The 24,390-nt window shown below is 35.8% G+C and overlaps 1 long non-coding RNA gene, 17 other non-coding genes and 1 pseudogene across 20 annotated transcripts in view; all 19 read right to left on the reverse strand.

The window, feature by feature from the left end:
- The window catches only part of LOC110150520 (uncharacterized), a 91,665-nt gene that overhangs the window by 1,609 nt on the left and 65,666 nt on the right, over positions 1 to 24,390 (reverse strand). For 2 of the 3 annotated variants that reach the window (XR_011491747.1, XR_011491746.1), the window contains 19 exons: positions 23,516 to 23,587; positions 21,598 to 21,679; positions 20,779 to 20,854; positions 19,519 to 19,608; positions 18,769 to 18,854; positions 16,105 to 16,210; positions 15,458 to 15,519; positions 13,561 to 13,615; positions 12,821 to 12,912; positions 12,219 to 12,296; positions 11,051 to 11,149; positions 10,551 to 10,632; positions 9,548 to 9,620; positions 8,663 to 8,746; positions 7,994 to 8,204; positions 7,387 to 7,449; positions 5,285 to 5,369; positions 3,863 to 3,936; positions 700 to 777 (listed from right to left, as the gene is read on the reverse strand). This is a non-coding gene — a long non-coding RNA (uncharacterized lncRNA). The other variant, XR_011491748.1, reaches the window with a different exon arrangement.
- LOC139038816 (small nucleolar RNA SNORD113/SNORD114 family) lies at positions 929 to 1,003 on the reverse strand. The gene has a single exon (XR_011491958.1). It is a non-coding gene; the product is annotated as a small nucleolar RNA SNORD113/SNORD114 family (small nucleolar RNA).
- LOC139038839 (small nucleolar RNA SNORD113/SNORD114 family) lies at positions 3,451 to 3,520 on the reverse strand. Its single transcript, XR_011491978.1, has one exon. It is a non-coding gene; the product is annotated as a small nucleolar RNA SNORD113/SNORD114 family (small nucleolar RNA).
- LOC139038843 (small nucleolar RNA SNORD113/SNORD114 family) lies at positions 4,934 to 5,005 on the reverse strand. The gene has a single exon (XR_011491982.1). It is a non-coding gene; the product is annotated as a small nucleolar RNA SNORD113/SNORD114 family (small nucleolar RNA).
- Positions 5,844 to 5,912, reverse strand: LOC139038851 (small nucleolar RNA SNORD113/SNORD114 family). The gene has a single exon (XR_011491990.1). It is a non-coding gene; the product is annotated as a small nucleolar RNA SNORD113/SNORD114 family (small nucleolar RNA).
- Positions 7,592 to 7,665, reverse strand: LOC139038821 (small nucleolar RNA SNORD113/SNORD114 family). The gene has a single exon (XR_011491962.1). It is a non-coding gene; the product is annotated as a small nucleolar RNA SNORD113/SNORD114 family (small nucleolar RNA).
- Positions 9,141 to 9,212, reverse strand: LOC139038835 (small nucleolar RNA SNORD113/SNORD114 family). The gene has a single exon (XR_011491975.1). It is a non-coding gene; the product is annotated as a small nucleolar RNA SNORD113/SNORD114 family (small nucleolar RNA).
- On the reverse strand, positions 10,177 to 10,248 carry LOC139038812 (small nucleolar RNA SNORD113/SNORD114 family). Its single transcript, XR_011491954.1, has one exon. It is a non-coding gene; the product is annotated as a small nucleolar RNA SNORD113/SNORD114 family (small nucleolar RNA).
- LOC139038828 (small nucleolar RNA SNORD113/SNORD114 family) lies at positions 12,442 to 12,516 on the reverse strand. The gene has a single exon (XR_011491969.1). It is a non-coding gene; the product is annotated as a small nucleolar RNA SNORD113/SNORD114 family (small nucleolar RNA).
- LOC139038818 (small nucleolar RNA SNORD113/SNORD114 family) lies at positions 13,391 to 13,462 on the reverse strand. The gene has a single exon (XR_011491960.1). It is a non-coding gene; the product is annotated as a small nucleolar RNA SNORD113/SNORD114 family (small nucleolar RNA).
- On the reverse strand, positions 14,383 to 14,455 carry LOC139038827 (small nucleolar RNA SNORD113/SNORD114 family). The gene has a single exon (XR_011491968.1). It is a non-coding gene; the product is annotated as a small nucleolar RNA SNORD113/SNORD114 family (small nucleolar RNA).
- Positions 15,282 to 15,353, reverse strand: LOC139038813 (small nucleolar RNA SNORD113/SNORD114 family). Its single transcript, XR_011491955.1, has one exon. It is a non-coding gene; the product is annotated as a small nucleolar RNA SNORD113/SNORD114 family (small nucleolar RNA).
- LOC139038852 (small nucleolar RNA SNORD113/SNORD114 family) lies at positions 15,722 to 15,793 on the reverse strand. Its single transcript, XR_011491991.1, has one exon. It is a non-coding gene; the product is annotated as a small nucleolar RNA SNORD113/SNORD114 family (small nucleolar RNA).
- Positions 16,658 to 16,732, reverse strand: LOC139038842 (small nucleolar RNA SNORD113/SNORD114 family). The gene has a single exon (XR_011491981.1). It is a non-coding gene; the product is annotated as a small nucleolar RNA SNORD113/SNORD114 family (small nucleolar RNA).
- On the reverse strand, positions 17,452 to 17,523 carry LOC139038822 (small nucleolar RNA SNORD113/SNORD114 family). Its single transcript, XR_011491963.1, has one exon. It is a non-coding gene; the product is annotated as a small nucleolar RNA SNORD113/SNORD114 family (small nucleolar RNA).
- Positions 19,335 to 19,407, reverse strand: LOC139038826 (small nucleolar RNA SNORD113/SNORD114 family). The gene has a single exon (XR_011491967.1). It is a non-coding gene; the product is annotated as a small nucleolar RNA SNORD113/SNORD114 family (small nucleolar RNA).
- LOC139038845 (small nucleolar RNA SNORD113/SNORD114 family) lies at positions 20,077 to 20,148 on the reverse strand. The gene has a single exon (XR_011491984.1). It is a non-coding gene; the product is annotated as a small nucleolar RNA SNORD113/SNORD114 family (small nucleolar RNA).
- Positions 21,129 to 21,202, reverse strand: LOC139038819 (small nucleolar RNA SNORD113/SNORD114 family). Its single transcript, XR_011491961.1, has one exon. It is a non-coding gene; the product is annotated as a small nucleolar RNA SNORD113/SNORD114 family (small nucleolar RNA).
- Positions 23,163 to 23,238, reverse strand: LOC139038853 (small nucleolar RNA SNORD113/SNORD114 family; annotated as a pseudogene).

The raw sequence follows: 24,390 nt of genomic DNA on the forward strand, positions 1-24,390 counted from the left end.
CTGGCGTGCTGCAGTCCATGGGGTTGCAAAGTTGGACACAACTGAGCAACTGAACTGAACTGAATCTTAGCCAAAGGGGTGACATAATTCATTCATAATGGTCATCAGAGTTGGGAATTTTTATTACTATTTATTTCCTCACGATCTATGTTCATAATTAGACAATAATATATCTGTTCTTCTTCATCTTTTATCTGTATCTTTAATGGTACTCTCAATGATCTATTAATAATTTTAAAACTCAGTCTTAGAACTTGAACTTTAAACATTCCTAACATATGTGTGCAGGGAAAAATAAACAAAGAAATGGAGTGTGGAATGTACTGGGCCTCAAGGTTACAGACCTGTCCATGACTCATCTGCTAACCATCACTGGTACATCTGAGACCCAGTTTTAGTTCATTCATCTATCTATTTATTTCAATTAAATCCTCATTCATTGAAAATAATACATGATTAGTAGAAAAACAAAGAACAAGACACTTGAATACCCCTACTTCTAATTAACATCAAGATAGATTATACCTTTCACTAATAAATATCACTGCTATATCTTATCAGTTAATCAATATAAGGTTATACATCAAACATATTACTGGACCACATTAATCTTTTGCTTCTATCTATTGCTTTTGAGAATACAATAAAAACACTAAAAACAAGTCCGCAAACCAGACCAGAACCCTGGTCTTTACTCACCTGCTTCTCTGTACCATAGCAACCTGAAGCTCATGACCTTCATCACCATGGAGGCTAAAGTCACCTTGAGCTTCTATTCTGAAAAGTAACAAGCAGAGAAAGTGATCCCAGACATGGAAACAATGGAGAGAACTCCACTGACCTGCAGGCATGTTTATTGATGTTTTTAATGGTTCATTTACCATAACCAATGAAAATGCATGAAGAGAAAGACTACATTTCTCTCATATTGGACCTCAGAGTTCCAGACACATATTATTCATCATCAATGACTCATATGCTGGTATTGATCATCACTGATCCACAAACGATGACTTCCTCTTCATTCGATATTGGCTCTTTGCTACTCCATGGACTGCAGCACACCAGGCATCCCTGTCCATCACCAACTCCCAGAGCCTACTCAAACTCATGTCCATCGAGTCGGTGATGCCATCCAACCATCTCATCCTCTGTCATCCCCTTCTCCTCCTGCCTTCAATCTTTTCCAGCACCAGAGTCTTTTCCAAAGAGTCGGTTCTTTGCATCAGGTGGCCAAAGTATTGGAGCTTCAGCTTCAGCATCAGTCTTACAATGAATATTCAGGACTGATTTCCTTTAGGATGGACTGGATCTAGGTTGGATCTCCTCGCAGTCCAAGAGACTCTCATCATTATAACTCTCTTAAATTTATTATCAGCTTTTAGCTTCCTATCAGCTCCTTGGTATCACCGGCTCAATGGACATGACTTTGAGCAAGTTCCAGGAGTTGGGGATGGACAGGGAAGCCTGGCATGCTGCAGTCCATGGGGTTGCAAAGAGTCAGACATGACTGAGTGACTGAACTGAACTCTTTGGGATAAAAGTCACCTTCTTTCATTTTTTGTCACCCATGTGATTAGTGCAGTCATTATTTTTAGAGATACCATCCAACCCCAGACTAGGAATGAGATGATGTCCACATAAGTCTCCTGGCTCCTACAACAAAGATGCCATCCTAGGCTGATGCTCCAGAAGGAATCCTTCCTTCAGGTTCCATGCATCCACTCTGAGGGATATAAAGCAAACTGGACCATCAGTGTGATAGAGACACTCTCCACTGCTTCTTGTTTCCACACTCACAGTGTTATTCAGGCAATCCTTAACTTAGGGTACATAGGAAACCTTTTGACAATGAACCATGTGGATATTACGACTGAACCAGAATATAAAGGTTGACTAGGAGCTTCACAGGCTTCCCTTGTAGCTAAGCTGGTAAAGAACTGCCTGCTGTGAGGGAGACCTGGGTTCAATCCCTGAGTTGGGAAGATGCCCTGGAGAAGGGAAAGGCTACTCACTCCAGTATCCTGGCCAGGAGAATTCCATGGACTGTATAATCCATGGGGTCACAGAATTGACACGACTAGGAGCTTCCCAGGCGGCAAAGTGGTAAAGAATCCACTTGCTCGTGTGGGAGACGCAAGAGATGTGGGTTCAATCCCTGGGGTCAGGAAGATCCCCCAGAGTAGGAAATGGTAAACCATTCCAGTATTCTGCCTGGAAAATTCCACGGGAAGAAGAGCCTGACAGGTTTTGGTCCATGAGGTCTGAGCATACACCTCTCTGATCATTTATTCTGTCCCCCTCAACCTTAAGCTAAGTGGTAACAGCTGTGTGCCATTCATTAGTAATTGAAATTCAGGGTGTCCTTGGTATATTAACAGTATTTCATGGCTCACCACGTATTTCAGTAATTGGAAATTGCTTCATTTCATCCATCTTTATTTTTAATTATATATTTATGGATTCTCTCATTTTCCAATTATAATAATACAATGAAAATTCATGAACACAAAGACCACAGATAAGCCCCTCATTTATTCCTGACATCTCTCTATAGGCTGCCTTCTCAAGTTGAGAACGGACGAAATTACCTTAATACTGCATCACTCATGGATCCAACATTGTTCCTATTTTCCTACATTTATTTCTACTTGTATTGATTAAATAAAAATTCAAAAAAAAGTCTTAATATATATACAATAATTCTTACTTAAATATATATCTCTCTTTAATAGATTGTTCTTCACTTATGCTTTAATCAATATAGTGGTTTGTATATATCAATGCTCAACACTGAAACGCAGCTGCCTTCTTTATTTTTATTCTGTATTTCTTAATAATATAGCAAATTAATTTAATAAAATAACAGAGACCTTCAACTATCTCTCACATTAATCTCCATGCTCTTATTATACAGAGGAAACTACATGGAAGACGCTAAATCATCTAAACTGCCTTCATTCTAAACAGTACAGAACACAGCTGATAAAAACATTGAGACCTGATAACCACTGATCCTTGTTTTCTACATTTTATGTACTTAGTATTTAGCTATTTATTACTTTTCTTTTGCTATATATTTTTTATCTTGTTGAAAGGAAAAATTCTATAGTCAGAGGCAGAACAATTAAACAATTAAACTGCCTCATGCATTTCTATCTAACCTTGGTCAATGAGGTGACCCTCAACCATTTATTTTATAGGACTTAGGGACTTCAATGTTCATTATAGTATCTTTTGCCTCACCCGCTATGTTCATCTTTGGACAAAGCTTTACCTTAGTTTTCTTTATGTATATTTACATTTGCTTAATGGTTCTATCACAGATCTACTGATTATAACAAATCAAAGTCTACAAAATCAATGTAAGAATATAATCTACTTATCTTCCTGATATCTCACTAAATAGAAACAATTTCACCAGAAGAAAGACACTATCAATGTTCTGGATTGGACCTCAGAGTTTCAAACATAGTTTTCATTGTTTAGGACTCTTACCATCACCAACATCACTGGTCCAACACTGAGTCTCTTTTCTTCCTTATTTCTGTATGTGTATTGATTAAATAATTGCTTCATTGGCATTAATAAAAATAATATATGATTCACTAAACATCCCAAGAATAAAACCCTTGAATATCCATAACCTTAGTTTACAGAATCATTTCCCAAAAAGGCCCCTTCTCTTCTAATTTTGGACCTCAATCCTGGCCATTACCAATTATTCAAAATAATCTTTCTTATCATATTTATCACTGAACTATGAGTAACTTTTTGATTAACTGAATACTTTTTTAATAACACCGTAAAGATCCTCAGACAAATCACCCAATCCAAGACAACAACCTTGACAAATATTCACCTTAAGTTCCTTCCTGACACACAGGTGGTGTGACCAGCAAGCACAGCAGAAGCTGAGAGAGCAGCAATATCCACCTGCAGAACAATCAGCAGCCAAGGTGATAAAAATGCTGAGCCGTTCTCTCCATTGATCCAAACATCCTGCTAGTTATTTTCATAGTAACCGAGGCATCGACTAACATACAATTAGTAATTGATGAACTCATTGTCAAAGTTGGAACAGACCCAGTCAGTACCTAATACCTGTCACTTTCTCTATCATCCTTGACCAAAGAGATGACACCCTAGTACTACATCTTTCTTAATGGGTATCAGTATTTTCAATATATGTTAATGTATTACTACATCATACTAATTTTTGCCTAACCACATTTTTATAATTGAAAAAGACTTCACATTCATCTTTTTTAAATTTACACATTTTATATTGACTATTTCATGGATTCAATTATAAAAACAGAAAATACATGGAAGAAAAGTCATAACGAACAGAGAGCATATTAAAAAGCAGAAACATTGCATTGCTGACAAAGGTCCATCTAGTCAAAGCTATTATTTTTCCAGTAGTCACATATGGATGTGAGAGTTGGAGTATAAAGAAAGCTGAGCGCCTAAGAATTGATGTTTTTGAACTGTGGTGTTGGAGAAGACTCTTGAGAGTCTCTTGGACTGCAAGGAGATCCAACTAGTCCATCCTAAAGGAAATCAGTCCTGGGTGTTCACTGGAAGGACTGATGCTGAAGCTGAAGCTCCAACACTTTGGCCACCTGATGCAAAGAACTGTCTCACTGGAAAAGATTCTGATGCTGGGAAAGATTGAGGGCAGGAAGAGAAGGGGATGACAGAGGATGAGATGGATGGATGGTATCACTAGGGACATAAATTTGAGTAGGCTCCGGGAGTTGGTGATGGACAGGGAGGCCTGGCATGCTACAGTCCACATGGTCGCAAAGAGTCAGACATGCCTGAGTGACTAAACTGAACTGAACTGAACTAACATGATTATAAAAACCAAAACAAAGATATTTGTAAACTTCTAATCACTGCCTATAAAGTCATTTCAAATAGAACAACAAGCCTCAGGGCTTCAGACACATATTTACCATACACAACTCATACGCCATGGGTAGTCATCACTGATCCAATATTATCCCTCTTTTTTCTATGTGCACTCTATCTCTTTATTGTATAAGCCACAAATGGACTAATGTCAGCAGTACAATTAAAAAAACAAAAATTGCCTGGATGTACCTAGAATTATTCTTTAATATATATCTCATTAACACTCTCAACTTTCTCTATGGTTCATATATCCATACTCAACACTGAAATGCGGTGCCTTATTATATTCCACATTTATTAATAACACATTGCATTATGTTAATAAAATAACAAACTGAGAAAAATTTCAACTATCACTCACATTAACCTTCATCCTCCTACTGTTCCGAAGCAATCATAGAGCTCATGTCCATGGAATATGCTAAATCATCTCTACTGCCTTCATTCTGAGGAGTATAGAACAAAGATGAGAAAAATATTCATAACTAATTGCCATTAATCTTTATTTTCCATATTTCATTTAATCAGGTAGTTATATTTTCTCTTTCCCTCAGTATTTTTTATTTTGTTATAAGTGAAATTTCAATCTTTACTTGGAGGCAGAACAACTAAACTACATATGCATTTCTAGCCAATCTGGGTCAAATAGGTAACTCTCACACATTTTTTTGTGGGCATCAGTGTTTCCAATGTGTATAAATATTATCTTTTGTCTCACAAAATTCCAATATGGACAATGCATCATCTTATTTTTCCTTATATATTTATTTTTGTTTGCTTAATGCTTCTACCATCACAAGATCCTTTAATAATAACAAATGTAAGTCTATGAAATCAATACATGAATATACATTTTTACATTCCTGACATTTATCTATTGAAATAACTTCACACAGGGAACTGACGACTTATGTTCTGTGTTGGACCTCAGAGTTTCAGATATGCTTTCACTGTTCAGCACTCTTCTTTTCATGATCATCACTGGCCCATGACCGAGCCCCCTTTTTGCTGTTTATTTCTATTTGTTCATTGACTAATCTATTTATTCACTAATCATTCTCCCAGCAGTGTACTCATTTTAAATTTTTATCATTCACTAATATTTTTATATTGAATATATGTTGATTTATTGGAGTATAATGGGTCTACAATATTGTGTTAGTTTCAACTGTATGGCAAAGTGAATCAACGATATGTATCCATACACTGCCTCTTTTTTTAATTTCCGTCCGATGTAGGTCAGGGAGCATTGAGTGGAGTTCGCTGTGCTATATGGTAAGTTCTCATTATTTATTTTATATGTGGCACCAGTAGAGTATATATGTCAGTCCCAATAAATAGTATGCTGTTATTCACCTATGAGTTACTCAATTCATGTTTCATAGGATTCTATATTTATCACCGAGTTGCATTGTCCTTCAGTTATTGTATATGGGAATTTCAAATAATTCACTGTATACCCAGAGGAAAAAAATCACTGAAACTATGATGAGAAATCTGACCATTGCTGACATTGGACTCTGTGCTTCTGAAACAGAGGTACAATCATAAGCTGCCTTACAAGAGACTAAAAGTGTGGGTGTGTCCATTTTGAACAATATAAAGCATGATCAATGAGAAGAAAAGAAAAAAATTGATCACCACTGACTCTTCATGTACTTTTCACTTAACCAGTCATTTAGGAATTTATAACTTTTTAAAAATGCAGACATTGTTTCTTCTTAACAGAAAGAATAACTTTAAATGTGAGACTGACTCAGAACAATAAAGTCAACTCTGAATAGTTCAGGTCTATCTGATACTTAGCCAGAGAGGTGACACCGTTGAACCATCCATTTCAAAACTGATATCAGTGTTGGCAGATTGTATTAATATCTCTTGCTTCATCATATATGTTCATAATTAGATAATAATTCACTGTTTTCATTCATCTATTATCTATATATCTTTAATGGTGCTTTCATTGATTATAATAATAATTTTTAAACTCAGTCTAAGAACTTGAACTTTGTACATTCTTAACACCTATGCACAGGAAGAAATAAAGAAAAAGAGTATGGGTTTTGTTGGAGCTCAGAGTACCAGACTCTTCTTTACATCATCCATGGTCAGGCTAACATCATCACTGGTTCATTTGGGCCCACTTTTAGCTCACTTATACCTATATTCATATCAATTAAATCATGACTTCACTGATAATAACAAAATAAATATTTTAGTAACAAAAACCAAAGAGCAAGCCATTAAACATCCCTGACTCTTCTTTAATTAATACCAAAATAGATTGTACCATTCATTAATAAATATCAGTGTTATATATTATCAACTAATCAACATCTGGTCTCAAGTCATATTTATCACTGGGACATAGTTAACCTTTTGCTTATATTTACTACTTTCAAAGAATATTATGAAAACACTTAAACAGCACAAGCCAAGATGAAAATTTTGAGCAGTACTCACCTTGATCTTTCCTGAAAATGATATTGATCACAGTAGAGGCTGAAATCACCTTGAGCTTCTGTTCTGAAAAGTATCAAACAAAGAAGGTGATAACAGAGATTGAAACTTTCTCTCCATTGATCTGCAGACTTGTTTATCGATGCTTTCATTGGCTCAATTATCATGACCAATGAAAATGTTTGAATAGAAAGACACTGCTTTTCTATTGGATCTCAGAGTTTCAGACACGTATTATTCATACCAGTGACTCATACGCCGGCATTAATCATCACTGATCCAGAAAAGAAGACTGGCTCCTCATTCTGTATTGTTAGTTGATTAATTCATCAATTCACTAATTACAATTTATAACTCTATGATTCACAAAACGCAACAAAAGACTTGAAACTGCCAATACTCACATTTCTAGAAAAATACACCATTATATCTTTCTCACCTATGATCAGTTTTCACATAGGCAATAATCAGTATAATGCTTCATACTAATCACTTTATTCTCAACAGGATTAAAATGACCCTCTTTAATCATACTTCAAATATATTAGTAATACAGCAAAAACATTAGACAAGCCATTCAACCCAAGAACACAAATTTGATTATGCTCACATGGGTCTCTGGTTCCAACAACAAAGATGCCATCCTAAGCAGGCACTCCATGAAGAATCCTTCCTTCGGGTCTCACGCTCCCACTCGGAGGAATATAAAGCAAAGCAGACCATCACGATGGTGCAGACAATCTCCACTGCTCCTAGCTTCCACATTCACAGTATTATTCAGGCCGTCCTTAACCCAGGATACACACGCTATCTGTCAAAAACTAACCACTGGGATCTCACCACCATGCCAGAATCTGAAATGTCTTTCACTTAAATCCTGTCACCTTCATCCTTTCCCTAAGAGGTATCGGTCATGTACCATTCATTATTAATTGAACTTCAGGATTTCCATAGTACAGTAATAATATTTCTTGTCTCACTACATATTTTGATAATTAGACAGTGTTTTACTCCATTCATCTTTATTTTTAATTAAATGTTTATTTATAGATTCTCATATTATCCAATTATATGGACATATGCAGCCTGGCATGCTGCAGTCCATGGGGTCGCAAAGAGTCGGACATGGCTAAGCAACTGAACTGAACTAACTGAACTGATATTCATACTCAACACTGAGATAACAGCTGCCTTCTTTACTTACATCCCACATTCCTAATAGTACTGTGAATCACCTTAATGAAAAAACAAACTGGAAAAAAGAACAACTATTACTCACATTAATCTCCATCATCCTACTATACAGAGGCAAGTACAGAGCTTGTGTCCAGGGAAGATGTCAAATCATTCTACTGCATTCATTCTGGGAAGTACAGAAAATGCAATACAATAAAAATATTGAGAACTAAATTTACTCAATATTTAGGTATTTATAATTTTCTCTTATTCTCTCAGTTTTTTTTTGTCTCATTAAAAGAAAAAATGCAATAATGAAACTGCCTCTTATTTCTGCATTTCTATCTAATCTTGGTCAAATAAGTGACCCTCAGAAAATGTGTTCAATTTCAACCATGCTTCACCCTATATTTTCCTTATACATTAATTTATATTTACTTAATGGTTCCATCACAGATCCACTAATATATAACAACAAATCTAAGTCCAGAAAATCAATACAAGAATATGGTCTTTGAATAATCCAGACCTCTCTCTAGAAAAGCAGTTTTGGAAAGGGAGGAGACTCCAGGGGTTCTGGGTTGGACCTCAGAGTTTCAGACATGTTTTCATCGTTCAGGACTCTACCCGAAACGATCATCATCATTGGTCCGTGACTTAGTCTCTTCTCTTCATTCATTTCTATATTTCTACTGATTAAATCATCAGTTAATTGTTATTAATGAAAATAATATATGATTCAGTAAATCTCCTAGGAATAAGACCTTCATATTCATAATCTCAGTTTACAGAATATTTTCTCATTTAGAGGCTTTCTCTTGCTTTGTTCAACCTCAATCCTGCACACTATTTATTAATTAAAACAATGTTTCTTATCATATTTACCACTGAACTACAGGCAACATTTTTGTTGATTTCATACTTTTTAATAATACCATGAGTACCCTCAAACAAAACACCCAAGTCAAGAGTCTGGCCCATCATTTACCTTAGGGTTTTCCTGACGCAGAGACAGCCGATGACTGAACACGGTGAAGGCTGAAGCAGCAGGAACACCCCTTCTGAAGAATAACAACCAGACAAGGGGATAAAAATATTCAGATATTCTCCCCATTGATCCAATAATCTGCGATTCATTTGCACAGTTACTTAGTCATTTACTAAATGATGATAATATCGACTTCTTTTTCCCTTAATGAATCTAATGTCAAATCGATTACTGACTCAGTCAGTAACTATTACCTATCATTTTCCACAGCACTCTTAACCAAAGAGATAACATCTTTCTAGGACTTTTTTACCTAATGGATATTAGTCTTTTCAATATATATTAATGTATTAGTCTATGTTGGTATTATTTCCCAAAACCACATATAGTTATCATTATTTATTTTATAAATTTGCAACTAACTATTTCATTCATCAAATAATAAAAATAGAAAACAAAATGCATGGTCATAATAGCCAAAACAAATATCTTTTTATATTCACATCATCAAATAATAAAAATAGAAAAAAATGCATGGTCATAATAACCAAAACAAATATCTTTTTATATTCATAACCTTTGACTATAGGATCACTTCAAACAACACAATGGAATAGATCCCATTTACACTGGATCTCAGAGTTCCAGACATGTATTCATTATACATGACTCATACGCCACGGGTAGTCATCATTGATCCAATATTGACCCTCTTTTTCTACATACATTTCTATTTCTTTATTGTATAAATCATAAATTCACTAATAATTTTAGCAGTGCAATTAAAAACACAGGAGCTTCGGTGAATACAGAATTACTGCTAGTTTAATATATTTCACATTAATAGTCATTTTCCAGTTAGGATTAATCAGTATAATAGTTCATATATACATACTAAACACAGAAATGTAGCTACCTTCTTCACTCATATTCCACATTTCTTAATGATTGAGTGAATTTCTTTAATAAAAAATACTGAAAATGAACTTCAACTATTACTCACATTAATCTCTATTCTCTTATTCAGAGGCAACCACAGATCTGGTGCCCATGACAGATGCTATATCATCTCTAGTGCATTCATTCTGAGGAGCACAAAACACAGAAGGGGATGAAAATATTGAGACCAAATCACCACTTATCCTTACTTGGGGCATTTCATTTATACCACATTTAATTATTCATTATTTATTCTCTCTATGTTTATTTCTTAAACTTCTTAAAAGAAGTTTAAGTTTATTCTGAAAAAGAATAAATAAATGGCTATTATATAAGCATGTCTATAGCATTCTGGCCAAAGAAGTAACCCTCTCCAGTTTAAAGGGAGTCACAATTTTGAATTCTTATTCACAATACCTTTTCTAAAAAAAAGATACTCATATGAGAACACTTTCACAAGTTTTCCTTACATGTTTATTTATGTGTTTAATGATTTCATTATAGATTCATTGTTAATAACTACTATAACTATGAAAGTAGCAAGAATAGGATCTTTTTGTATACCAGACAACCACATTTTCAACAAAGGACATAGACTACTTATGTTCTGTGTCGGATCTCAGAAAGACACTTCAGAAATGTTTTCATCCTTCAGGACTCTCCCTGGAACGATAAGCATAATTGGTCCATGTGTGTGTCTCTGTTTCTTTTCATTTCTATTTGTTATTGACTAAACAAGTAATCCATTCATAAACATTTTAAAACTCTACTATTCAAAAAACCTAACAAGCCCAGGACATCACTACTGTGTAAATAGTTCAATTTCACAGCAATGTGATTTCAGCATCTTTTTTTAAATTAGATGCTGTTTTTGAATTATATATTAATCAACTAATATTTCATCAAATTCTCTATTTTTCACTGAGCTGTAATTGACTTTTTGTTACTCAGTATGAAAATTTCAAACTGTAACCTTAATACACAGATACACACAAATAACATAAACACAGAAACCAACAAATCCATGATAAACTTGACTAAATTTCTTTCATGTAAAAATAAGCAAACAAACCAAGACAAGAAGTTGGCTATTACTGACAACTGAGCTTTCTATTTCTAACACAGAGATGCAATTGTAAGGCACAAAATCAGGGAGAAAGGCTTAATTAAAATTTTAACACTCTGTACTTTGAAAATACTCAACAAAGCCTTGTTATAGCTAATATATCTCTGCAGAAACTCTCATATCTGTCTCATATTTATTGTAAGGTTTCACAATGCATTAATCAATAAAAAGTTTCATATTCATTACTTATTTATCAATGATTTGATTATCTGGAGATTATCTGGCCTTATTTGATTATCTGGAGAAGGGAATGGCAACCCACTCCAGTATCTTGCTTGCAAAATTCCATGGACAGAGGAGCCTGGTGGGCTACAGTCCATGGGGTCACAAAGTGTTAGACACAACTGAGTGACTAACATTATTTGATTATATTTCAAACATCTTATTGGAAAAATAATTACCAATAGAAACCAGCAAAAAGAGTTAAAGAGCAGGTAATGCTCAAAATGGTCTCCTGGCTCCTAAAAAAATGCATTCCAACACAATACCTCAGACTCCATAAATGTACTCATCACACACAGCTCACATGAAACTAGTGGGCATCAATCCAATGTTATCTTCTTTCACCTCATTTATTTCTATATTATTTATTGAATCAATACTCACCTGGCTCTCTGTCTCGTAGCAACCTGAAGCACACGACCTTGATCATCATGGAGGCTGAAATCACCATGAGCTTCTATTCTGAAAAGTGCCAAGCAGAGAAGGAGAGCACAAAGATAGAAATCTGCCCTTCATGGATGTGTGCTCATGCTTTTTGATACTTTCATTGGCTCAATTACTGAAACCAATGAAAATTCATGAAGAGAAAGACCATATTTCTTTCCTATTGGGCCTCAGAGTTCCAGACACGTATTATTCGTCATCGATGACTCATATGCTGGCATGGATCACCATGGATCCAGAAACCATGACTTTTCATTTGATATTGGTAATTGATTCATGCTTTAATTCACTAATGACAATTCTAACACTATGGGGTTAAGAGGAGGCCAACGAGGTGTCATATGGCTCATAGGTCTCTAGAAATTTTTCACATCTTTCCATGTCTGCCTTACCCCTTACGCCTTACCCCTGCATCACTTCCTTGTTCATCACGAAACTGATAAAAGTGGCCTTCTTTCATTTTCTGTCACCTAAGTTAGCAGTGTGATCTTTACTTTTAGAGAAACCACCTTAGAACAGATGAGGAAGGAGATGATTCTCACATGGGTCTAGGTTCTATGGTCCCAACAGCAAAGACACCATCCTAGGCTGGTGCTCCATGAGGAATCCCTCCATCAGATCCCAGGCATTCACTCTGAGAAGTGAAAAACACAGCAGATCATCAGGATCGTGGAGACACTCTCCACAGTTCCCTGCGTCCGTTCAGGCTTTCCTTAACTTAGGGTATGTGGGAAGTCTCTTGAAAACAAACCACCTGGATCTTACCGTAGAGCCAGAAGACAAAGGCTGACTATTACTTATCCTGTCCCCGCCATCCTTTCCCTAAGTGCTAACATTATGGCCCACGGCGTCCTCATTGAAATCTGAGGTGTCCTTGCTATAGTCATAGTCTGCCTTGTCTCAACCCATCCTTCCAGGATTGGCAGTTCTCTTCCACTTTTCACCTTTATATCTCGTCAGGTGTTTAGGAAGACCTACTCTATTTGTCCATTCTACTCAACAGAAGGTCCCAGCATCCAAACAAGGACCATTAATGAGACCCTCATGAATTCTTGATCTCTGCTACAGTGTCATTCCCGTCAGGATAATGGATGGACTTGATTCTATTTGCATTGGACCTCAGAGTTCCAATCACGCATTCATCAGTCACAATTCATACGCCACCAGTAGTCACCATCGATCCAATGTTGCTGCTTCTTCTCTTCACTGATTTCTACATTCTTTAATCATTAATTCCACACATCTCTCCTAGTACACCCCCTTAAATGTGATCATTACTCACACGGGTTTCTACAACCATAAAGTCCATGACCACGGACTACTGACAGTTTATTGAGCTCAAAGGCGTCGATTCCCATGAATAGAGTCCAGTCCATGAAAACAAAAGAAAAAGAGAGAGAAAGAAAATTTAGGGCCACTGATTCTTCCACTCCAAATTTCATGTTCTGAATCATGAGGAATTAATACCTATTTCATAATGCAAAGCTATTGTTTTCTAGAAATAAAACTATACTCATATCTGAGAGTATACAAACAATACAAGTGACTCTTCCTGTGATACACCTACATGATGCTTTGCCAAGGAGTTGACCTCTTAGGTTCATGTGTTGCTAAATGTGTGTCCACAGAGGCAATTTTTATCATTATTTCTTGCAGGACCGCAAGTGTCCAGAGGAGACACTAACTGACATTTTCTACTCAATCTAGTAGGTATACCCTTTCAAGGGACCTGTCTTTTGATAACAAGAAATCTAACTTCACTAACCCAACATAAGAATATGACTTAGAGATTCCCAATATCTGTCCACAGGAAGAAAGAAAAGTAGACAAGCGGAGATGCACTGTCATGGCCCTCAGGTTTCCAGATGCTCTGGGTTACTTGCCCACCCCTCATCTTCTACCCAAGTTCATCTTTGGGTCCCTAAGGCCCAGCTGTAGGTCTTTCATTCATTCGTTTTGATCATATAAATCATCATGTCATCAATACTGATGAAACAAAAGCAGGATGCCCCAAACCCAGCAAAAAGACCATCGAATATCTCAAACTTCTCACCATCAAGGAACCAATGAAAATCCATGAAGAGAAAGACCACATTTTTTCCTATTGGACCTCAGAGTTCCAGACATGTGTTACTCATCGTCAGTGACTCACACTGGCATGGATCATCATCGATCCAGAAACCATGACTTTCTCGTCCTTCAGTATTGGTAACAGATTCATGCCTTACTCCACTAATGACAGTTCTAATACCGGGGTTATAATGAGGCCTTCATGTGGCTCATAGGTCTCTAGAAATTTTCTTTTATCATTCTATCTCTGTCTCATCTTTGCTCTTGGCTGTTCCCACATATCACTTCCTTATTCATCAAGGAACCTTACGCTTGTTAGTTTCAGAGAAACTACCCGACTACAGACGAGGAATGAGATGATTGATGCCCACAGGGGTCTCCTCGCTCCTATAACAAAGATGGTGTTCTAGGCTGGTCCTCTATAAGGAATCCTTTAACATGTCTCCACTCTGAGGAGTATACAGCAAGGCGCACCATCAATATGCTAGAGACACTCTCCACTGGCCCCTGTTTGCATTCAAGCCATCCTTCACTCAGGGCACCTGGGAAATCTCGTGAAAATGAATCACTTGGATCTTTCCATGGAGCCACAAGATGATGGCTGCCTATTACTTATCTGGTCTGCTTCATACTTTCCCTACATGCTAACAGTCAGGCCCCATGACTTACTCATTGCAATTGAGGGTGTTTTTGCCATATTCATAGTCTAGTCTATCTTTTCTCAACCCACAGTTCCATGATTGGAAATTGCTTTCTGCCTTTCATCTTTACTTCACTTTAACTCTTTAAGAAGAGCTCTTCAATTTGCCCGTTATAGTCAACAGAACATTGTGGCATCAAAACAAGAACCACAAAGAAGCCTTTCCTGTATTTCTGGCCTCTGCCATAGGGTCACATCCAATAGGATAATGGATGGGCTTGATTTTATTCGCATTGGACCTCAGAGCTCCAGACATGTATTCATCATTCACAATTCATACGCCACCAGTAGTCATCATTGATCCAGTGTTATCCCTTCTTCTCTTCACTTATTTCCACATTCTTTACTCATTAATTCCATACATCTCTCCTAAGTATTGAACATCCCCTTAAATGTGATCAATACTCACATGGGTTCCTACAATCATAAGGTGCATGATCACGGAATATTATAGCTTGATCAGCTCAAATTCTTCCATTTTCATTAATAGAAAGCCCAGTCCATGAAAATGAAAGAAAAGGAGAGAGAGAAAGGAAAATTTAGGGTCATTGCTTCTTCCTCATCAAATTTCATGTCCTCAATTATGAGGAATTGATACCTTTTTCATAATGCAGAGATTTTGTTTAGTAGAAACACAATTTCTTCGCAAGAAAGAGACTATATATGTTCTGGGATAGACCTCACAGTCTGAGACCTGTTTCCATAATTCAGGACTCTTCCCGTCACAATCATCATCATTGGTCCATGATTCTCTTCACTTAGTTCATTTCTATTTGATTATTGACTATGTCAATTATTCACTCACAATAATTTTATCATTCATAAAACTCAAAGAGATTCATGAGACCACTAACTGTAAACAGATCATTCTCACAGCAATATACCTGTTTTCAAATTATATGCTGCTATTCATCTATGCATTAAAGTTCTGTATTTATTACTGAGTGGCACTAGCCTTCTGTTACTCTATATCGAACTTTCAAGTTATATACTGAAGACACACAGAGAAGTATAAAAAATCATTGAACCCAAGGCAAGAAAGTTGATTTTACTCACATTGGTCTCTGTGCTTCTAACATAGAGATGCAATGATAAGATGCATCACCAAGAAAAAATGCTTAATCAGCGTGAATGTGTTCATTTTGACCAATATGAAGCACAGCTGAAAGGACAAAAAGAAAAAAATTAATTGCCATTGACTCTGCTTTGCATTTACCCAGTCATTTAGGAATTTATAACTGTTTCATAACATAGAGGTTGTTTTCTTTTAACAGAAAGAACAACTTCCTACTTAAGATTAACTCAGAACAAAGAAATTGATTCCTATGGTTTATCTGATGCTTAGGAGAAGAGGTGACACCATTGATCCATCTATTTCATAATGGGCATCAGTGTTGGCAACTTTTATTAATATTTCTTGCCTCACCATAAATGTTCATAATTAGACCACAATTTATCTTTTTTATGATCTATTATTTATGTAACTTTAATTATGCTTTCATTAATCTATAAATAATTTTAAAACTCAATCTCTAAGAACTTGAAATTTCTACATTCTTAGTATCTGTCCATAGGATCAGATATATGTGAAAATAGAGGATGTATTGTCTTGGTCCTCAAGCTTCCAGATATATCTTATTCAATGTTTATATCTCATCTTCCACCAATCCTCATTATCAGTTCATTTAAGCCCAATTTTAGCTCATTCCTTTATATGTTTATATCAATTACATCATTACTTCACTGATAGCAACAAAATAAATTCATGATTAACAACACCAAGGAGCAGGGCACTTGAATATCTTTATCTTCTCCCTTATTGTTATCAAAATAGACTATCTCTTTCACTAATGAATATTGATGTTATACAATATCAATTAACCAGTATAAAGTTTCAAGTTAAATTTATCAATGGGCCATAATTTACCTTTTGATCGCATTTATTTTTTTGAAGATTTTTTGATGCAGACCATTTTTAGAGTCATTATTATGTTTCTTTTTATGTTTTGGTATTTTGGTCATGAGGCAGGTGGGATCTTAGCTCTCCAACCAGGTACCAAACCTACAGCCCTGCCTTGGAAGGAGAACTTAACTCCTAACTAGTGGCCCACCAAGGAAGTCCTTGATTGAACTTATTGCAATGAAAACACTTCAGCCAATTCCCCAAACCAGGACGGAAATCTTGGCCACTGCTCCCCCAGAGTCTCCATCCCATAGCAACATGAAAATGATAACTCTGATCACAATAAAGGCTTGAACTTTGATTCTGAAAAGTATTAAATAGAGAATGTGATATAAATACTGAGACTTTCTCTTCATTGATTGGCATATTTATTGATTCTCTCATTGGTTCAATTATAATTAAGAATGAAAATGTAAGAGAAAAAAGACATTTCTTTTGTATTAAACCTCAGAGTTACAGACAAGTATTTATCAGACACAACTCATATACCACCAGTAGTTATCATCGATTCAATGTCATACCTCTTTTAATTCATTATTTCTATATTATTTATTGCTCAATTCATAATTCAGTAATAATAATTTTAAATGGTTTTATTGGAACCACCAAAAAGCTTAAATATCTCATATATAGAACCATTTTCATGTCAATATTTCTTTAATTATTCTGTATTCATTATATGAATTAATCATATAATGCTTCATATTAATCCCATATTTCACACTGGGCTATCTGGATTTCATTGATTGTATTTCACAGTTTGCAATAATAAAGTCAATACCTTTAAACAAAACATTGAAACTAAGACCAAAATTTCTCTATTACTCATATGGCGTCCACAGTCCTAAAACATGAATACAACCAGAGATCTCATGACTGTGGAAGAATGCTTCTACCAGTTTAAGTGTACCCATTCTAAGGAGTACAGAGCAGAAAATATGATAAAACGGAGACCTTATTGCCACTGATCCTTGTTTTCCACCTTTCATTTACTCATTTAGGCATTTATTGATTTTTCATAGTGTAGCATTTTTTTCTCTTAACAAAAGAAACCCTTAAATGTGAAACTGACCCAGAACAATAATGTTGACTCTTACATATCAGTGTCTTTATGACCTTTTCAGTAAGAAGGCAAAATGCCTAGCTTAATGGGCATGAATGTTTTCAATTTTATCAATAATATTTCCTACCTCGCCACATATGTTCCTAGTGGACAACGCTTCCCTTTCTTCTTTTTACGTGTTCTTTTACATTTTTAATAGTTTGCATATTGATTATCATTAATATATTTAAATCTGTAAACCCCAAAATGGAATATGATGTTTGTGCTTTCCTAACATCCATCTCTGGGGTCATTTAAAATCAAAGATTGACTAGATTTTGCTTTGTGAGGTATCAGGGTTACACCATAGACTCCCATGCTTCCAGTCCCTCCCATACGGTCCAGGAGGGGCTCTTTTCCCTACTAAAATCTACATTTGTTTATTAATTCATTATTATTTAAATGCACGTAAGTTATGCAAATAAATCATGAGTAAGACCCTTGAATATCTCTGACATCCATCTAAACAATCATTTCCGCTGACACTCAACTCTTTCATTAACTGATCTCAGTGCTTCACATATGGATTAATTGTCATATTGCTTTGCATCGATGGTATTTGACATCAGATTTTTGAAATTTTTATGATATTTAATTTTTAATATCTTTTAAAAATATGGCTTAATCCAAGACAAGTACATTGACTAGTACTCACATTGATCTCCATTGTCCTAACATACAGATGCAATCACAGGGCTCCAGGCCATGGAAGACGCTTAAGTCAGCTCAAGGGCATCCATCCTGAGGAGTACATGGCAGAGCAAATGATAAAAAATTCAGAATTTAATCTTCATTGATCCTTGCTTTTGCATTTCATTTTTAGTGATTTAGACAACCATTAATTTAGAATATTCTAATTCATTTTCTCTTAAGAAAATGAAACTTAAAACTTGTCCCTAACAATAAAATGGGCAGTGACTATGATTATTGTCTATATTATTCTTACCCCAAAATTTAACAGTCATGCACTGTTTCTTTCTCTTTGGACTTATTTTCAAATTTATTAACAGTATTTCTTGCACGACCACACAGTTTTTCAACTGGATAAGGATAAATTCATCCAGCTTTATTTACATATTTATAGATTATTTCATTTCTCCAGTTATAACAATAAAGTGAAAATGCATGAATGAACACAGAAAAAAATAAGATTCCTGTATGTTCCTGATTTTGATCTATGGGATCTTTACAAGCAGAGATAACGCATTGGATTTCCTTCTCCCAGACCTCAGAGTTTCAGGCACACATTATTTATCATCTATGATTCAAACCACCAGTCATCATCATTGGTCCAGGACTGGCACAATTTCTCTTTGTTTATTAATGCATTAATTCACACTAATCATACAGTAAATACTCTTAAGTAAATACTCAAACCAACACAAGAACTTTTACTATTACTTACACTGGTCACCATACTTTTAATGAATATAAAGAGGCAACCAAAGGGCTTGGGATCATGGAAGATGGTTAAATCACCTCAAGTGTGTCCAGTCTGTGGAGTACAGAGCATACTAGTTTATAAAAAAAAATTAGGATCTTATCTACATTGATCCTTCCTTTCCACATCACTTACTCCATTTTTTATGTATCTATTAATTTTTCATTACACATACACATTTTTTCTATTAACAAAGAGAACAAACTCAACCTCAGAACTGACCCAGAATAAAACTGACTCTTAATTATCCATGTCTACATAATCCTTAGCCAAAGAAGTAACATATTTGATCCATTTATTTCTCAATGGGCTTCAGTATTTTCAAAATTTATTAGTAATATGTCTTGCCTCACCTCATGGTTGAATAATGCTTCATTTTCTCCTTCCTCCTTCTCTAATGATTCTATGATCCATTAACAATAAACCTAAATCTATAAACCTAAGAACATGACGTTTGTGTATTTCTGACAGTTGTCTATAAGATCCTTTCCAAATTAAAGTTTGAACACGTTATTTTGGGAGTTGGATTTCAGTGTTTCAGATACTTCTTTTCATCATCTACAACTCATGCCACCAGTCATCATGACTGTTATGTGGTCCATTTCTAATGTTTGGGTCTTGTTTTCTTCATGGGTATCTATATTTGTATTGATCAAATTATTAATAATTATTAAATTATTGATTTTTTCATAATAAGGAAAAAATAATTCATTACGAAAAAGCCAAGGGTAAGATTTTACAGTCTGTCTATATAATCATTTCCCACATGGACCATATCTCTTCTGTTATTCAGTATCAATGTTGCCAAGTCACTTCTGTCGTGCCTAACTCTGTGCGACCCCATAGACAGCAGCCCACCAGGCTCCCCCGTCCCTGGGATTCTCCAGGCAAGAACACTGGAGTGGGTTGCCTGCCATTTCCTTCTCCAATGCATGAAAGGAAAAGGGAACGTGAAGTCGTTCAGTCATGTCCGACTCTTAGCGACCCCATGGACTGCAGCCCACCAGGCTCCTCCATCCATGGGATTTTCCAGGCGAGAGCACTGGCGTGGGTTGCCATTGCCTTCTCTGCAATATCAATGTTACATGCTATCAATTAATCAACATGTTTTATGGGTATTTATCATTGTTAATAGCTAACTTTTTAATTTAAGAATTTTTAATAATACCAAACACACCCTTAAATGAAGACTCAAACAAAGACCAGATTTTGATCATGACCCACCTTGGCCTCTTTCCTGACAAAGACATTACGATGATCTTCATTGTGGCAGGAGCTGAGGTCCACTCCAGTGTCTGTTCTGAAAAGTACCAAGCATAGAAGGTGATAAAAAAGATTGAGACATTCTAATCATTAATCCATACTTTCTATCATTCATATATATAGTAATTTAGGTATTTATTAATTTACAGTAATATTTATTATTTTTCCTCTTAATCAATCAGATATTAACTTTACTCTCCTATTGATTCTATTACAAAAATATTTTAAAAATCTGTGACCACAAGTCGAAAAACAGATCCTTGTGTATACGTTAGAAATGTCTAAAGCAACGTCTTCTACCAGATTCTGTGTTGGACCTCAGAGCTCCTGACACGTAGTATTCACTATACATGACTCATATGCGCCAGTCATCATCATTGGTCCAGATTTTACCCTTAGTCTTCTTTTTTTGTTTAATACAGTCATTCACAAATAACAAAATGAATTTGTGTAAATCACAAAGATCTAAGCAGTTTCTGGAAAATTCCTAAAATATGTCTCCTAACACACTCAATGTTTAATATACCAATTAATCAATATCATGCTTCATACCAACACCACCTTCATTGTCAGGCTATGGTTGGCCTTCCATCATTATATTTCATAGATTTTTTTTTGGCTGCATAGCATGTGGGATCATAGTTCCCTGAAAAGGGATTGAACCCATATCCCCTGCAGCGGAAGCATGGAATTTCAACCACTGGACTGCCAGGGAAGTTCCAAGTCTTTAAACAGTGAACACCATTAGCTACCTCAACAAGAAATTTAACTATTACTTACACTGGTTCCCACACATAGATGCAGCCATAAATTTTTTGATCACAGGAATCATGGGAAACTTGAACAGCAGTGAGAACCCACCCTGAGGAGTACAAAGCATAGCAGATGATAAAATAATTCAGGCCTATGTCTAATGATCACTGCTTTCACATTTCATTTCCTTAGTCATTTAAATATATACTAATTGATCTTAATAATTCTGCCTCATGTCCTAAAGAAAGAACAACTCTGAACTCACTACTGGCACAGAGCATTAACAGTGACTATATATCATCTCTGCCTATGCATAAGATAGCTAGCTAAAGAGGTAATACCCTTGATCCAATTATTTCTTAAAAAATACTCATACTTCCAAATTAAATTAATAGTATTTGTTGTCTCGTCTCCCATAATTGAGCGAAACCTTACTCTCTTCATCTTTATTTACTCAAGTAATTGAATGGATTTGTTATTGATTTTTTTTGTAATAATAACGCCATCAAAATTCATGAACCACTAAGGTTCAAGAACTTTGTCCAGGACTAAGTCCTAGGACTAGCATTCCTAGCCTGCCTCGGGATCACATCCACCAGAGACAATAGACCAGACCTCTTTCTATATAGTACAACTCAGTGCCAGATGCAGGTCATCCATCACCCCTGATTCATACTCTACCAGCTGTCCTTTGTTGGTCCACGATTTGCCCTCGTTCTCCTCATTCATTTGCACACTTGTCGATTTTTAATTTTTAATTGACTAATATTAATAAAAAAATTTACATGAAGCACAAAACCTTAAAAACAAGAGCCTCAAGTATTCTTAACATCTGTACATACAATAATTTCCCTCAGCAATTCTCTCTTCCATTAATCAGTCTAGGTTTGCACCTACTCATTAAGAACCATGTGTGACATATGAATTCCATAATGGGCCACAGCTAACTTCTTAGATTATACTTAATGCATGTTTTTAACAAAACAGTGAATATTCTTAAACAAGACAGCCCCACCAGGGTAAGAGCTTGGCCTATTACTCACATTTGTCTCTTTGCTCCTAATACAGAATTCACTGCCGTGGCAGAAGGCTTACATTAGTTCAGTTCATTCTGAGTATACGCAATGCAGATAAGAAAATCTTGAAACATTCACCCCATTAATACATGCTTTTCTCATGGCATTTTCTCAGCCATTTATGTATTTATTATTTTATGGTGATTTATTTCTTTTTTTCTAAAGTAAACTACTTGAACTCAAACTCAGACTCAAAGCAAGAACAGAATAATATGTTTCCCTGCCTCTATCATTCTTCCCCAAACTGTAACCTCCTGACCCATTTATTACTTAATGAGAACCTCCTTAATGAGGGTAGAAGTTATATTAATAGCAATTCATGCCTCACCACATATTTTCATATTTGGATATGCTTCACCTTTTTCATTTTATACACTGACATATTTGTTTATTCTTCCGTTTAATTATTTAAGATAATAAAATCCAAATTCATTAAGTACCAAAGACTGAGAATACAATCCCTGAACATTACTGAAGTCTACCCCTTTCCACAGATGTAAACATAATTTTTTTGTCATGGACCTCAGTAGTCTGTAGATGTTTTGATCATAAAAAATATTTCAAAATGCATTCCATTCCCATCATTGGTCCACGGAGGGCCTGTTTTTCATAGTGTGAACACATTGTGCGTGTCTGACTCTTTGTGACCCTACGGACTGTAGCCCGCTAGGCTCCTCTGCCCATGGGATTCTCCAGGCAAGAATACTGGAGTGGGCTGCCATGCCCTCTTCCAGGGGATCTTCCTTACCCAGGGATTGAACCCACGTCTCCTGCGTCTCCTGCACAGCAGAGATTCTTTACCGCTGAGCCACCGAGGAAGCCCATGAACCCGATATCAGAACTAAACTATTGACTAGTATTATACTTACATCTCCAATGTGCTCTTCCTCATGATGAAAATATCTTACATTGCTATCAACTAAGGAATGTTTGGGAAAAACCTAAAACAAAAATTTAAAGAACTATAAAAATGGATGACAGGGACTCAAACTGTTTTTAAAATCATCCCAAATGATCAAATTTATCATAATCAAGTTAATCATAAATTTTCATTTCTCATCATTCATACAGATCTGTCCTTATTCAGTTTTGTTCATCTATATAGTCATATACTCATTTCTTAAACATACGGCAGCCTAGAGATCTTGGTCTTTTCAGTCCAGGTGCATCCATTTAGTGGTCTGTAAAGATGATGTTAAAAGAATGAGACATTTTCTCCATGAATGCATCCTCAGTCATATCTGACTCTTTGCAACCCCACTGACAGTAGCCTGCCAGGCACCCCTGTCCACGGGATTTTCCAGGCAAGAATACTAGAGTGGTTGCCATTTCGTACTCCAGGGGATCTTCCCAACCCAGGGATTGAACCCACATCTCCTGTGTCTCCTGTAGGTGGATTCTTTACCACGTGAGCCACACGAACATACAGCAAGACCACTACTCTAGAAACATTACTTCCTGATAGGCAGGATTAGCAGAACTTGGGAACATATTGGGAAGGCAGATTAGTGGAACCCACACTAATTGTATTAAGTCAGAAATGCTGACACTGGGACCAGCAATCTGTCATCTAAGAAGCCCTTTGGGTGATTCTGATCAAGTGTGAGAATACTGCTGTACATTAACTGAACAGAGAGGTAACACCCTTGATCTACTGGTTTCTTAATGTAATGCTGCACTTCAGAACTATTTGAACAAAAATTTCTATCTATCCATCTACCTATTGATTCTTTAATTTATTCCC

This window comes from Odocoileus virginianus, chromosome 16 (assembly GCF_023699985.2).
Source record: "Odocoileus virginianus isolate 20LAN1187 ecotype Illinois chromosome 16, Ovbor_1.2, whole genome shotgun sequence".
NCBI lineage: Eukaryota > Metazoa > Chordata > Mammalia > Artiodactyla > Cervidae > Odocoileus > Odocoileus virginianus.